At 45.7% G+C, this 16,306-nt stretch overlaps 1 protein-coding gene across 6 annotated transcripts in view; it reads right to left on the bottom strand.

Annotated features, from left to right (window-relative positions):
- Window positions 1-16,306, bottom strand: part of GRHL1 (grainyhead like transcription factor 1) — a 50,066-nt gene that overhangs the window by 18,001 nt on the left and 15,759 nt on the right. The gene's annotated exons all lie outside the window — the stretch shown is intronic.

Genomic DNA, 16,306 nt, shown 5'->3' with positions numbered 1-16,306 from the left:
AGCTGGTAAAAATACTAACACCATGGAAATGATTCAGATTATGTTTGAAACGAGAGCTTGTCTTCTCATTTAAAAGAAGATTTTTTTTAAGAGGTAATAAGGGGTTAATTTAAAATCACTTTTGGCCATAGGAATGACAGCTCTGTCCCCTGTCAATTCTCCTCCCAGAACACTTATTTAATAATCGGAAGGTGGATGAGGCTGGTTGTCTTTCTTGATGTCATCTTTAAAAGTTCCAAGGGGCACAGGTGCTCTTTGCAGCTTTTTGAGAGCCTGCTGCAAACTCTTTGGGGATTCTGCCTGCATTTGTGTCTATACCGTCTCCTAGGATAACCTGTAAAACCTATGTTCCACCATCCTGGAGTTTATGAACTCAGTGAGTCACATGGTTGAAGTGGCACTGAAGGCTGTCACTTAGAGAGACTCAGGTTAATCCTGTACACAAGCATGAACATGCTCAGGGCGCACCGCCCGCCCCCGGCCCCCGTACCTGTGAGTCTGGATTCTAACCTCCCCATACCCGGTCCACTGGTGTTTGAGCTCCCAGTCAATGCTTTTATTTTAGAATTTATTTCTGATGCATAAGCACCACATGGTGGGTATTACTGGAACTACAGTTTGTTAAACAGCCTGGCACATTTTGAAGGCCCCAGACCCTTATTCTAGATTCTGGCCAGTCCATGAGGTGACAACCCAGCAGCCCTAACAACTAAACACAGACCTACCACAGTGGTGCACTATTAGTGAGTGAGCCAAAGTCGCTCAGTCGTGTCCGACTCTTTGCAACCCGATGGGCCATATAGTCCCTGGAATTCTCCAGGCCAGAATACTGGAGTGGGTAGCCTTTCCCTTCTCCAGGGGATCTTCCCAACCTAGGAATCGAACGGGGGTATCCCACATTGGAGGCAGATTCTTGACCAACTGAGCTATCAGGGAAGCCCCAAACTAGATAGTAAATACTCAGTAGGCTAGGTCCATTTTCTCCATTTGGCACCTTTTAAAATAGAAACCTTTTATTTTATGCTGGGTCTAGCTGATTAACAATGTTGTGAGTTGCAGGTGGACAGTGAAGGGACTGAGCCACACGTATGCATGTGTCCACTCTCCCTCAAGCCCCTTCCCATCCGGTCTGCCACAGAACATCAAGCAGAGTTCCAAGAGCTGTTGGCACTTTTCTTAATACTTGGCACAGTTTCTGATCTAGTACTGCCTTACCTTGCCTATCTTTTTTCTTTCCGTTTACCTAATCTTCAGCATATGAGCAAATGGCTCTAAGTTTTTAAATACATACATCTAGATACACAGGCAAAAGTAGCACATGTGAATTTCAGATCTACACAAACTCAAGGCTTTGACTTTATACCTTTTCATATGTTTTTTTTTTAAAAAACATTTCATATACATTCTGTAAGTCCAACTTAAAAAGTTAGTCTATGGAATAGATGAAAGAAGGACAAACAGAATTGCAGACAGAAAGACAACAGTTCATGCAAACAACAGAGCACATACAGTAACCGAACGGTCACATTTTTTATTTTACAACTTGGTAGAAAATCTAAGCTTTTCTCTTATCACTCTAGGCCGCAAGGCTCAATTCCTAACTCAAAAACAGCTGCCTGGGAAAACTGCACTTTACCCTCCACAATTCCAGGAAGTCTTTGCTCCAAAGTGATATTCCCTTTACAAGAGGATTTCACGGTAATCCAACCTAAAACCTAACCTCCCCTGGCTTCCCAGCATCAAGTTTCTATTCAGAGCAGAAGTAAGCAGGCGCCAAATCCCAGGGTCACTATAAACACGGAGCCTTCAGAGAGACACCACTCTCCCTGCCGTTCACGACCACTTGCGATAACTTTCTTGCATACGCTCTTCTAACACCAACTCTTTCCAAACCTGATAGTTTTCTACATGGGATCAGAGACAGTGGACAGCATCCCTAACTCAGCATTAAAAAATGCCACCTTGTCTCGACAGACACGCAGACATACCAGTAAAAGGTGAACCGCATGTGCAGTGTCTGGTCCAGGAACACAAAGTTCAGAGTCAGTGGGCTAAAGGCCCGCAGGAGAAAGACAAGGGCGGCTCGGGAACACGCCGGACAGTCACAGGGACAGCCAGCACTGAGGGGGACACACTGGCCCTGAGGGGGACACACCAGCCCTGAGGGGGACATGCATGCCGTGTCTAAGCCTCAACCAAAGGCTGACAAGGGGGCAAGAGGCCGTATGTGCGTCCTAGCAAGCAGTAATGTGGTCAACAGGAAAGGCTTTGGTCTGAAAATCAAAGCATCCAGTTTCGGTCCCAGCTCCGTCACTAACTGTGCTGTGACGTGGGCCAGGGTCCACTGGTCAAGCGCAGGGTTGTTGAGACCACCCCAGGTGACTTGTAACTGCAGTGCCAGGTTGGTATTTACATTGAAAGACGATGAACCCTACATTCCTACTCTGCAGGTCTAGTAACAACAGTTTTGTGTAGTATGTTGATCAATCAACTTTTACGTATCATACTCTTAAAAGAGCACCATGTAAGGCTGCCACTTAAAGCAATCATACTAACTACTTGTATAAAATTCAGAATCTTGTGCAACAGTGGTTCTCAAAGTGTGGCCAGAATATCAGCCTGCCTGGAAGTGTGAGCGCTGATCACCCTGACTCGCCTGGAAGTCCGGGCCGTCAGCCTGTACCGGAGACCGTGCGGCTGCCCCTGCTGCTCCTGCTCCTACCGGCCCGGGGTGGGTTCTGGGCTTGAGGACAGTTTCAGGTCCTCTCTGGTCATTCTTGTGATTTGGCCAAGTCAAAACCACTGCTGTCAAGTAATTACTGTTTACAAACTTACACACTTTGAGCCATAAAAGAGCTCCTTTGGATCCAAAACTCTGAGGTTAGTAAAACAAGTTGCAATGTATGATTTCCTTTCTTTAAGAAGTTCAGATGTGCTTACATGTGTTTATATGCATCCCATCAGGCATTTTTATATTAAAAAAATTTTTTACAGAGATACAGTCCTATCAAATAATAATATTCATTTAATCAATGGAAAGATAATGATTAAAGCATCTGCTCAACCTTACTATTCAAGAAGGTCATGCAAATCCTCAAGAATTCCTAGTTTAGAAGACAAACAGACCAGAGAAGAGTGTCTGTCAGACTGTACTTCTTAAGTTTATTCCTCGCGTGACGTTTGGTTTTCACAGGGGCTGATGGCGTGGGGATGAGCTGTGTGTCTGGATGGGGGTGTCAGGCTGACTGCTGGTGGTCCCCAAGGAGGACAGAGACCAGCCTTTCTGCTCCTGGGGCTGGGACACAGCACATGCTCGGCACGCAGGTTTTTAACAAGAGAAAGAAAATGTAGAGAGAGGAGTGAATAAACACAACCGAGATGCATGAAGGAGTTCTCAAGTATTCTTCTAAACCAGGAGTGGGATAACTTTTTCTGCAGAGGGTCTAATAAGAGTTTCGCCTTCATGGGCCAAATGCAACCACCCAGCTCTGCAGTGATGGTGCTAAAGCCGCCACCACAAACAACACGTGAGCAGAGAAGGGTGGTGGTATCTTGAAAAAACTAGTCACATGAACAGCCCGCTGGATGGCCAGAGCCTGAGGGGCAGTCTCCAAGCCGCTGGGACGTAACTGACCTTCATATTGCCACGATGTGGGAACAGTGAGGAAGTGTCAGGCCCTTTTTGTGACTCAGCGTTTCCACTTTCCACACAAGTGGCCCCCTGAGAAGGCAGGCGCTGGGGACGTCTCACCAGTGTGACCTCTCCCGTGGACCCCCACCTCTATCAACGCAGCCCAGGCTCGCAGAGGGGACTCCACCAAGTCCTGAAGGAGAAGCGCGGTGTCCCGGAATCTTTATTTAGGAAGGTGACAGACTTTTATCAGTGGCACCCATGACAGGGAGATGGCAAATGTACAACACAAGACCCAGCTCTGCCCCGGGTCCCAGGGCGGCAACAAGACGGGGGTGTTCTGTTCCTCACCCGCGTCAACCCAGGGGCTGGTTCTACCTGGCGGCTTGGCCTTGACTTGCCCTTGGACAACAGGCCAAGTCACCCACGTCTGGATAAGAGAATGTTCAGACCATTCTCACTGTGTACAGAAATACTTTCTATAATGAGATTACAGAAAAACTCCAATATCCGCTAAAGAAGGTGGGAAAGAGATAGAAAGATGAACTATTACACATCCAATCCCTCCTCTATAAAACACAAGTATGTGTGCATGCACACAGACACACACAGATACACACACACTTTAAAAAGTCTTATATCTGGAATCTGAGAGTAGGCTGAATAATGCACAATCTTCCTTCTTCAGAATGACATAAAGATCTTTAAGAACTCAAATAATGACGCTTTCTCTGTTTTCGTATTTCTTTACCACTGATTTGGAGGAAAAGTTAAATTTTATTCAAATAATTGGAACATAAATCTCAAAAGATGAGGAATCAATGTCCCCATCCAAAATCACTAGAGAAAAAAAAAAACCTTAACCCTCCCCTCCATCACACACACACACACACACACACACACACACACACACAACCCTGCTAAACAGGTGGAAGATGCTCGGCAAGATTCCTCTTTCAATGTCCAGCCCATTTTTCTAAGACAGTTCCTCATTACTGGCTGAGAATTCACGAACTTAGAACTTTTCAAAAAATCTAATTTTGTTTTCATGTACTTAGAATTTTTCAAAAGATTTAATCTTGTCCTCAAAACTCAGTTTGAAAATGAAAACAAGAGAATAAAGAATTGCATTATCGAAGAAGTAACTTGTATAGGTTTTTTTTCACTCCAAATGTTGACAAGCACAGAACCAACAAGCAACCAGACCCTGAGCTAGTTTATGATGACTTTCCCAGGAAGCATTACGGCAGCCACACAAGACAGGTCTCCAGCCAGCTGCCATGCCCATGGCCACCCCTCATGGAAAGAAAGAGAGGAGGAAGACAGAGGGAACCAGTGTGCTCAGAAGCAGCTCACGTTCCAGCAGGGGGAGAGAACGTGGCTAAGAACAGATTCTATAAATTCCCAACTTGCCTGCTCTTCAGGGGCTTCGTCATCTATACCACCAACCAAGACATAATTCCAGAAAACTTACTCTCTAGTCTAAAGGGAGTAGTCAGATGTGTGAGCTTAAACAAGTGAATTTCATTTGCAGGGAGAAGTTCTAGAAATATTGTTCATCTACCTAATTCACAGAAAGAAAGCACTAACAAAGTAATTAGAATTCATAACGTGAAAGTTACAAAAATTATAAGCAGTTTAGTCAAAAGCTGAGTGATGAGACCAATTAACTTAAATATATTATATTAGGTTAATTTTCATTAACAAAAAGGCTGTTTCTTATCAAAAATCTACCACAACAGTCATACTCACTCCCTATTCTTCACATACAAGGAAAGAAACTGAGAGCCAGATAATACAGTTTTAATTTTTTTCCCCACTGATTTAGGTGAAATTTTACACATTATTGTATGACAATGACCTTGCTGCTACACTGGTGAAAATCATGTCCTCTGACTTTCATAGTATGGTTTTCTCAATGAAAGGAAAGAAAAATTTCAAAATGTGAACCTTTAGATTCACTGAGAACATTCTGAACCACCCTTATGACAGTTTGGATCAAGTTTTCTTAATTAAACTTTTTTTTTAAGGAATAAACTTTTCATTTTAAGGGCTCCAATTTTTACATTATGATAAAGTATCAAAGCAACGCTCATAAGTGAGAGGTGAGAGTTGAGGAGCCACGTGACATCACCTCGGTGACGGGGACAACTGAAGAGCTTAGAGAAAGAGCCTGAAGGAACCGACCTGAGTTCCCAAGCCCTCCTATGCCAGCTCTAAAAAACAAAACACTATTCGAGTACCGTACCTCCTTCACAAGACTTTTTATACACACTTTGTGGGGGTCCTTATTTTTGTGGCTCAGCTGGTAAAGAAGCTGCCTGCAATACAGGAGACCTGGGTTCAATCCCTGGGTTGGGAAGATACCCTGGAGAAGGGAAAAGCTACCCACTCTAGTATTCTGGCCTGGAGAATTCCACGGACTGTATAGTCCATGGGGTCGAAAAGAGTCGGACACGATTGAGCGACTTTCACTCACCCAATTTATGATAACCTTTATTTCATTCTCTACTGGCATCTCTCTTATGACTAAAGACCTAGTAACAACTGAAAGGACTTCTCTGAGATGCGTTTCCCTAGCCACCCCCAGACAATCGCAGCTCCATTTTAGTATCTATCACGTGGTAGTTGAGTAGCCTCCCCAGACTCCTGTGGCCTATTTCAGGCCAAGGGCCTCTGCACCCATCACTGAGGTCAGGGAAAGGAAAGAACAAGAGCACCGAACACGCCACCTCTACCGAATCCCTGGTCACTGCGTCACCCTGTGAGTGCTGCAAGCCAAGGGTCCCCTACTGCTCGACGATCTGAGATGGAGCTGATATAATCTCAATAGAGAGAATGTGCACAGTAAGTCTCATGTGCCTGAATCATCCCAAAACCGTCCTCCCCACCCTGTCCGTGGAAAACCTGTCTTCCGCAGAACCGGCCCCTGGTGCCAAAGAGGCCGGGGACCGCTGCTCTAAGCCCCTTGATGCAGGGATTATGTGTGATCCATTAAAAACAATTTTTTTCCCGGTGTTTAGTATATTTTTTGCATTTCTCCTAACTGGTGCTGAATTAAAAACTGTTAATGAGAGACAGAAAAACCATAGGTAGATAAAAAATCCACCTATTAGCTCCAAATCTTAACAAGTTTCAAATCCTAACAAAACTTTAAATACACATAACAGTATCCTGCCCCCAGAACAGACAAAAGCACACAACCAAAAAAAAAAAAAAACACTAATATAAATTTACATAAATTAACCCACCTTTCTTCCAACCCCTAGGAGAGGACTGTCTAAACAATAAAATGGCCACAAATCAGGAAATGAAAAGAGAGAGCCTGCTTCCTTGACATTAGGCAACCACCAAACACCGGGATCACTACAGAACCTTAATCATTTATTCTTACTCAACGGCGTTCAATCACTCACCTCTGCCTATGTGATAGACTAAATTCCTCGGCAGTCAAAAGCTGCCTGTGATGCAACCCACCTGTCCAGCTGTGTTTCTTACCACCTACAGCATGTTTCTCAAATGTGAATAACACATGCATCCTTTTTGAAAGAGGAAAAAAAAGTTCCTTGCCCCCTAAGAACATATCCAATCCTAGTCTGAGAAATTACTGCTCTATTCAAACTGCTGAATGCATAATGTTTGACCACATAGCACCCCCAGGAACTCACCTGGCCTGTGTCTGGCTCTAACTTAATACCTAAGCACAAACACTAGCGATGAAACCTCCTGGCAGCAGCTGGCCACCCGAGTATATCTGTGAATTTAAAAAGTCTTATCACTGAATTGAAAACGCAAAGAAACTCCAACCCTGATCTCCTTGGTCCATAGACCCCCAAGGGTTTGAGACAGCTTGCTTACAGGGTGACGTCCAAGGTCTTCACTCGGGCAGGACGGGGCCTTCAGAGTCTGGACTCACCTCCTCACCCCACCCCTCACTCGTCTTGGGTGTCAGATTTGAGCTCTGTACTCACTCATATCACAGGCTCATTCTGGGCTCTGAACACTTGGCTCATTCTTAACTGTTCTTTAGGACTCACTCAGTTCAGTTCAGTTCAGTTCAGTCGCTCAGTCGTGTCCGACTCTTTGCGACCCCATGAATCACAGCACACCAGGCCTCCCTGTCCATCACCAACTCCCGGAGTTCACTCAGACTCATGTTCATCGAGTCAGTGATGCCATCCAGCCATCTCATCCTCTGTCGTCCCCTTCTCCTCCTGCCCCCAATCCCTCCCAGCATCAGAGTCTTTTCCAATGAGTCAACTCTTCGCATGAGGTGGCCAGAGTACTGGAGTTTCAGCTTTGGCATCATTCCTTCCAAAGAAAGCCCAGGGCTCATCTCCTTCAGAATGGACTGGTTGGATCTCCTTGCAGTCCAAGGGACTCTCAAGAGTCTTCTCCAACACCACAGTTCAAAAGCATCAATTCTTCGGCGCTCAGCCTTCTTCACAGTCCAACTCTCACATCCATACATGACCACAGGAAAAACCATAGCCTTGACCAGACGGACCTTTGTTGGTAAAGTATTGTCTCTGCTTTTGAATATGCTATCACAAGCATCGCCTAAGGGAACCTTCTCTCATCTTCCTATTCTAAGGTAACTTCTACTCTTTTGTGTTTACTTCTATGACTGCACATACTAGAGTAGAAACCTTCACTAAATTCTGAATTTCCAGAGAACTGGGCCATGTTCCACTCAGCTTTACACTCCCAAAGCACCCTGGCAGTGCCTGGCCAATAAGAAAAAAAAACATTCACTGAATGGATGACCCCCAGATTCCTAAAGTCCAGCCAAACAAAACTACATGCTGCTATGATATGTGAGTTACATTTGCTGTACTCTGACAATGTACCTGACTCTTTGGCTCTCAAAACAATATCTGAAACTGGCTCTCTTCTGCCCCCAGTGCACAGATGAGACTTTTTCGAGGTTAGGTAACTTGCTGCCCAAGTTCACAGGTTATTCACTTCACATCTTTTTTCCAAGCACATGTGAACACTGAGGTCATCTTTAGAATCCAGGACATCAAGCAGTTTACCATACACACCAGATATAGATAACTGTAAAATGAACAACTGACTACATATACCCCTCAATCTGGAAAAAGATTATGGAGTTTCGAGGCTCACTGACACAGAGAAAGGGACAGATATGGAAAGTTCTAGGGCAGAGGTAAACCCACAGAGTAAGCCATGAGGTGACTGTCTACTGTACTGATTTACTTTTACACTTTAAAGTATTATGTACAGTGACATCTTTCCTTCACAGCAACTGCAGGTACCTAACAGTGGGATGTGATAATTAGGCATGTTATCCCTTCACATGTAGCTTCATGTCATACTGACAGTGTGGTAATGTCTACGACTTTCTTACAAGATTCGAGCATCGTAGCAGCTAAGTCCTGGTGCTGTTTCCCATGCTACAATACACCAGAGTACCTCTGCAGACTGAGCTGCTGCAGGTGCCTCTGAGATTCACAGGAGCTACTCTGGGGGCAGGAATAAGGGAGAAGAAAGGTCCCATCAGACGGCCTTTGCAAAAACACTCCGCAGCCACCATCTCTCAAAGCACAGAGCCGGTGCCGTCTCTTCTATAAAGCCTTCGCCTCCCTTAGCTGAAGGGACCCCCTTAACCTGGAAACCCTGGGAGCACTCTTTAAACCTCACTTATGACCTGTACATCACATAGAAAGTGTCCCCTCTTTTGAGGACAGGCTTTCTGCTTGTACTGCTTTTCACTCCCTCAGAGTGATCCTAGAAAGAAAAGCACAATGAATAATGTGCTGAATGGAACATACCGTCCACACAGTAGCAACAGATTAACTGTCTTGCATAGAATTTCCTGGAAGGCTATTAGAAATGAGTTAAAGGGATCGATAATGACAGAAACAATTTGTCAAGGGAGAATGGTGCTTTCATCTTTGAAATAAGACTGTACACGACAAGAATTTTGGAAAAGCATCAGCCTGCACGGCTGAGAGCATGCCTGATCAGAATTCCATGTGGGTCACTGTGAATTAAGTGCACATTCAGACAGTTCGATGGAGTTCTAACTGCCTGGTAAATAAACACAAGAAAAGAAAAGCGATCTAATAGAAGAAGGAAAAGAAAAAAAGAAAAATGGGCTGATTTAACTATGGAAGATGCTTCAGAAAGCTGATAACCATAAAATGTTTTATATTCCAAGAATGCACTTCTCCTTGTTGCACTCCCCAGAAACGTCTACCTTGAACGTGAGCATCACCTGGCTCAGAAGCTGGCTACTCAGCACCTTAACGCAAGAGAGACACAGAGTCCAGTTGTGGCTCAGGCTCTGAAGAGTCAGGCACACGGGACACAGATGACAAAGCCAGAGCCAGGACCCACGCCTTCTGCACACATCTGTGCTCTTGAAATCACAGCAACACAATGAACACAGAAAGCCCGAAGAAGTTCCCAACGGAAAAACTGTGTATTGCAGCAGGAAACAGGGGAAAGAGTGACCCTCAAGGGGCTGCGAGCAGAAGGTTCTTCTTTGATCAGGAGGCATGAAATCAAGGGTTCCTATATTCCAAATCAAACAGGGCTTCTACGCCCAATTTCTAGGTGATTTCCTGTACTCAGAGACTTAGTTATGCCTCGGCCCCGTTAGGCAGTGGCAGCCCTCGTGGGTATTGTCCCAGCTGCCTCTGGGAGTCATTACTGCTTTAACTCATTCTAGTATTAAATTCAACTCATTCTAGTATTAAATTCAACTTAGTCAAAGAGATCATATTCATAATCTCATTCCTGGGATGTAACTGGTCTGTTAAGTTGAAAGTAGGAATCCTAGAACAAGCTTTCATTTAACTCATTTCCATATCAGTCCAAAAAAAAATCACTTGAAAATATCTCTAAGTCGCTTTTCTTAGTTAGAAACCTCCTGACAAATTAAATTACAATGTGAGATCAACAGCACAGGTTTATTCTTACCCCAAATCTAATACCACTACTTCAAGATAACAAATTCCCCATTTTTCCAATATGTGTATAGGGAAGTTACGCCAGCTGAAACCAATGGAGTAAGAAACAGTTTAAAGGAAGGAATCAAGGTCCAAGTCTAATCAGACAGGAACATCTATTGAGTATTCTACAGCAGACACTTAATCTTCAACATTCCCTCTCCCACAACTGTGGTGGGGGGAGACCCAAACCAAACAAACTCTGATTATCTTAGTTCTGCAGGAGCCTAGCTTCTCCCCTGCTTACTCCCGATGCACAGGCCTAATTAATTAATTACACCCCAGAAGGTGTCAGAGGCTGAGTCAGAGGCGGAGACGCAGAGTCCAGCTCCACCACTGATTCATCGGCTAATCCCAGGAAAGTCACACCTCCCCACTCTTCTGATGACATGCGGGGAGTAAAAAGTCCCACTACAGAATTAACATCGGCATGAAACAAGAGCCTTCAAACATGCGACCAGTGTGTGAGTGTGTTCTTTCTTAGACGATCAGACGGCCATCAGGAGAGGAGAGAAAGAACAGGAAGGCTGGGTGGCAAGGGGAGGGGTGTGGAGAGAGCAAAGCACTGACTTGCAATCTTCTGCCAGCAACGTGGGGCGTCTCCCCAAAGACAACATAAGGGTCTAGTCATCGCCCCAACTGCGGCCACAGCGCTGCCTTCCCACGCCGCCCACACGTCAGCTTTGGTCTCTGCAATAGATTGCAGAGAGCCGGGAGAAGTCCCAAAGACAAAGAAAGAGAAGGAGAGAGAAAAACTTCCTGGAGGCACCGTCTTCCCTCTGTCACGTCCTACAAGCAGGGCCTGGTGAACCTAAGGACACTTGGCAGATACAGAGGCTTGGCTCCTGTTGTCCCAAATAAACAGAATGGTTGTTTGAAATTCGAAGATCTGGATGCAGGTGTGAAGCAAGGCAAACACGGACACACCAGCATCTCTAGTACAGAGTATAGGACCGGGAGCAGATGGTCACAAGGGCAGGCTTGGCCAGCAAACTGACTTCCAGTCAAAATTTCAAATTAGACACTGGAACTTTTTTTTAAAAAAAGCGAAAGAAAAAGTGCCTAACTGGGTAATTAATATAGAGTCCACTTATTTTTACTACCAGATTTGGAGTCTCACATGAAGAAGACCTGCCTTGTTAAAAAAAAAAAAAAAAGAAAGAAAATCTTAACTCCCAAGTCCTACACTGTCCCCAGATCTCTATTCCAGGTAAATTCAGTTATGACTAATAACGTCCGGGCAGAGTCAACCCTCTCTGGCTGAAATGACAGACTCAGAAAACCACTCAAGATGGAATTTCCAGGAAGGACCCAGGAGCAGGCGGGTTAAGGTGACAAAGCGTCAGAGAATAAAGCTTGAGAGACGAGCTCACTAGACCGTGGCAGGGCGGAGGGAGGGGGAAACTCTGACCCGCCCTGCTCCAGAGAGACTGAAAAACAAGTTCAAGTGACAGCACTTTTCATAGTGGCTGACATAGTGCCTCAAACCCGTTTCACAAGATGCAGGCTTCACTACCAAACCGAGGCTTTCTTCAGCTGCCAAGTGTCTCCCTCGTCCAACCAAAACCATCACGGCCTGGCCTCGCCCGCAGGCGTGTGCAGCGATGAACGTGCGCTTTTGCGACCTGCAGGTTCGGGAGGCCCACCGGGAATTGGCGCATTCAGTCTCACCACGGGGCCAACCTCCTGCCCAGACACTAGGGTAACACGTGAAATGTTTCCAGCCCAAGCACAACAACCCTCGCTCTAAAAACAGAAACCTCCCTCGTAGTCAGATCCAGGGCGGTTTCTTCAGAGTCAGCTTTCCAACTGCAAAGTCCCCACACATTTCCATTCCAGAAAAATTTCTCATCACTTTCAGTTCTGATCAAACCACAGCTCAAAGACTATTCATTCCCTGTAGAGGAGAGTGACTTTCTGGCACCAACATTTTTTACCTTTCACTTTAATAAACACATACTTTCCAACTGCATGGAGTGGAAAGAGGGTCAGCTCAGAAGCTCCCGGGTTCCCTTGAGTTCTCTAGGGTCTAAGGACAGGACGCTTGGAGAGTCCAGCCCGCGTTTGGCTGGACTCTGAAAGTCTCGTACGTTCATTTTAAAAGTAACAATGCTTCCTGGCTTCCTCCAGTATTTAGGCCAGGGAAGATACACTTTTGTTTGAAATTTCACGCCTACACTTAATTGCAATCGCAAGTAAGATGTCTGACTCACCTCTCCCGCCTCCCTCCCATTCACACTGGAAATTTAAAGTTGAGAAACAAACCAAACCTGCCCCATGCTTAATGCAACCAGGGTGGCAACACCTTCTTTTACTGGAGCGCTTGCTGGGTGCTTCACCAGGATGGAATCCCTCTAAATGCAAGCAGAAGGCTCAGTCCAAACAAACTAAAGACTATTCTCATGATGAATTCCAAATATTATGCTTAGATGAAACAACAAACTGTTATTATACTCATAAACCTGCATCTCACAAGCACACACAGAAAGCCTTAAGTTCAAGTCACCAGCACGGGTCCACCCCTCTGTCATCCTGCGGCAGGAATGATGTAGCCCTCTGCTGAGACAGGGAACAAAGGGAAAGACCGCCATGCTCCAGCCCAACCCAGGCTCTCAGTGCTCCTGGTGGGCTCTGTGTTCTACTCCAATCCTCTTTACTTTGTAACATGAGCCTCTCAGTGACACAGAACACATTTGGCTCAGAAGGACAACCCGGCAGAAGGCCTTGGCGTTTCTCCTGAGAGCTGGCACGTTAGAATTCAAAGCACACAGCGCTCTCTCTCCCACGAGGGAGAGGATGCTCTGATCTGGTCCTGTCTCTTCTCTGTGGGCCCTGGCCCTGCCCTGAAGGTGAACCAGGCAAGGGAACTGAACCAGGAAGAGACAAATGGCGTGTTGAAACGGGCTCTGACCACCCCCTCCCAGAGATGAGATCCTGCCACGAGGAGAGGAAGCGCAGCTCCATCCACCGCAAGAGCCTTCCTCCCACCTGACCCCGAGTGCCTCCTCCTGCGGGTCCGATGAAGACATCAGGAAGCACGGCCCACAGGATGGACTCTTCCGAGTCTTCAGGTGGTTTTAAGCCACGAAGGCAGAATCCAGACTCCACACCTACTCCTCCTCTGACGGTGCTCACTCCATTAGGAGCTGAGCGCATGTCTGACGGCAAACTCTTCACTGTTAGTGTTTAGAAGACGAAATTGTGTGATTGGCAGCAGCACTCAACCCACCTGGCAGTAAGGATTTAGAAGTCACCTCTAGAAAAAAACATGTGACATATTCCACCTCCCTGGAGTTTCATCACATCTTTAAAAGGTATGCTCCATACTCAGGAGCTCAGAGCATGTACAGACGATCAAAGCGACCCTGAGCTCTGTTTGCAGCGGCCCCTGCTTTCCTTCCCACCTCCTACACTGTCCAGTTAACTATAACCAAGTATGTCCTGTCCCACTAGCACAACCCCTTCCTGCGAGCGGGGCTCCGCTGGATGCCAGGCTCCCTCAGAACTGGCTGTCCAGTGTCACTTGATTCCATACGGGGGATTTTCGGTTTATAATTTCCACTCCTCTGGAGGCAGACACCACTCATCCAACAATCAGTATAAACTGTTCCCTTGTAGCAAAAGTGCTCTTCTTGCCAAGGCAATCTGCATTAGTGAACCCACAATGCCTTGCTATTAGTAATTAGGGCTGACACTTCTAGATGTCTCCCCCTGGCAGGATCACTTTCTGTCCATTTCAAGGTGGAGATGCCTGCCTCCTTGGGTGATCTCACCTGGATGACAAGCAGCAAACGTCTTCCCACCTGGAGGACTGAGCGCCTTTTCCTGAGTACTGGGCAGGTGGTACTGCCCGCTAGGTGCCAACACAGGGAAAGCCCCTCAGCATGGTGCCAGGCCTAAAACTGACGTTCAGACAAGTTAATTCTCTCCCCCTAACTTCTTTTTTCCTCTATTTATTTTAGATCTTCAGGCTTTGAGAGGCCCTTACTTCATATCACTATCCAAATCTCAATGCTCTTGTAAACTCTTAGATCTATAGTCCAAGCAAAAAACTGAACCTTGTTCCAGGACGTGAAGGCTATCCAGAACGACTCACTTGACTGGAAACACGGAAACTGGTGCAGAACAGACAACCCCAGCCAGTAAGTTATCTGTGTCTCCAAAGTTCATTGGTGAAGTTTCATTTCCTTAGAAACATGATGCTATATTTAGGATCTCAGGCCACAAAAGCCTATTTAACCCACAATACACCTGAACTACAACACCAGTGTTTTCAGCCAGGACAGAGCACTGGGCCATGGGCACAGCAGGTAGCTGGATATTTGGAGGATAAAGTTACGAATTCTTGCAACTGGGGGCAAGGGGCACAGCTGGCTTTGGATGAAATCTTTACAGAGCCCAAGTCTGTGTTTATCTTCCTCCCACCTTCCTTTACATCTCCCCCTGACCCCCGCAACAATCTCCTAATCCTCCAGGGACCAGAGTCCTCCTACCTGACAAATTCTAAACTCCACCAGAGCACCCTGTTTTAATGTTTTGCAGGCAACCGCTTCTCCCTACCAGAATCACCTCAAGCATATGATCTCAGTCATAAATCAGGAAGGAAGAAATCTGATGAAGTCATTTCCCAATGAAGTGTGAATGCCAGACGAACTTTAATTTGTCTGGGTACTCCTGACTCTTGAGAAGATGCATGGCTACCCAAACAGACCTAATTTTGTGTGGAGTACAGAAAAATGAACGAACTGGGTCTAGACATGGGAGAGCCCAGGGCTGCCACGGGGGCTTGTTTCTAAGACATTTCTGCTTTTCCAAGCAACTTCCTTTTCCCCTGATGCTTTGAAGTCTAATAAACTTTTTTTTAAATGTAAGTTTCATAATTTCTTTGCATTTCCATGGTAATAGCAAGTACATGCTTATGCTGGTAAATGGAGTATAGACAGGAACTGGAGAAGATGAGTCTAACTTAGACAGGGCTTTCCCCAAACTAGAACCTAAGTCAAGGTGCTCAAGATTAAACCGGATGAGTCCGAAAAACAATCACCCCTGAAGAGCAGTGCAATCTACAGAGAAGACGCTCGTGTTGACCCTGGGCTAGAACTCTGGTCTTACTTCTCCTGGTGTGGCAAAAAGGATATATGTTAGGTATCTTTTATTTTTTTTAAGTGGGGGAAGAAAGGAATGCCACATGTCTCTAAGAAACCCTATGTTTGTGGCGGAGAATGAACTGGAATTAAGAATCAACAAACACATTCTAAATCAGACAAGAAAGTGGGATGATTTCAGAAACTGAAATTCAAAAAAAGCCACCTGTACAGGATTCTGCGTGTCCATCTGTTCACACTAGTTACCCTGGGGCATCCATTACTGTAAGTGTAAAGACAGAAAACATCAACTTGGCCAGGGGAAGCAAAACATCTACGGACTCCATTCCAACAAACGCTTGAAACTGATGCCCGATACCGCTTCAAAAGGCAGCAGCCTCATTAAGAAACGACACCAGCACCATCCAGGAGCTGGCAAAGGCTGAAAAAAAATCAAGTCCGCGTGGGGGTCTGGAAGGGGAAATGAAACTGAATTTACCTACATCAATTAACAACGCTATTAAGACTACTTAGGGACACGCCTCCGACACTATTTCTCTTTAATGCAAACATGCTGAAGGCCTTCAGAATGAAACCAGCCATGATCCCCGCCC

Source organism: Bos grunniens, chromosome 11, assembly GCF_055505025.1.
Source record: "Bos grunniens cultivar Pamir isolate PY7600 chromosome 11, Bosgru_T2T1.0, whole genome shotgun sequence".
Lineage (NCBI taxonomy): Eukaryota > Metazoa > Chordata > Mammalia > Artiodactyla > Bovidae > Bos > Bos grunniens.
This window is presented reverse-complemented; position numbering and strand designations above follow the sequence as displayed.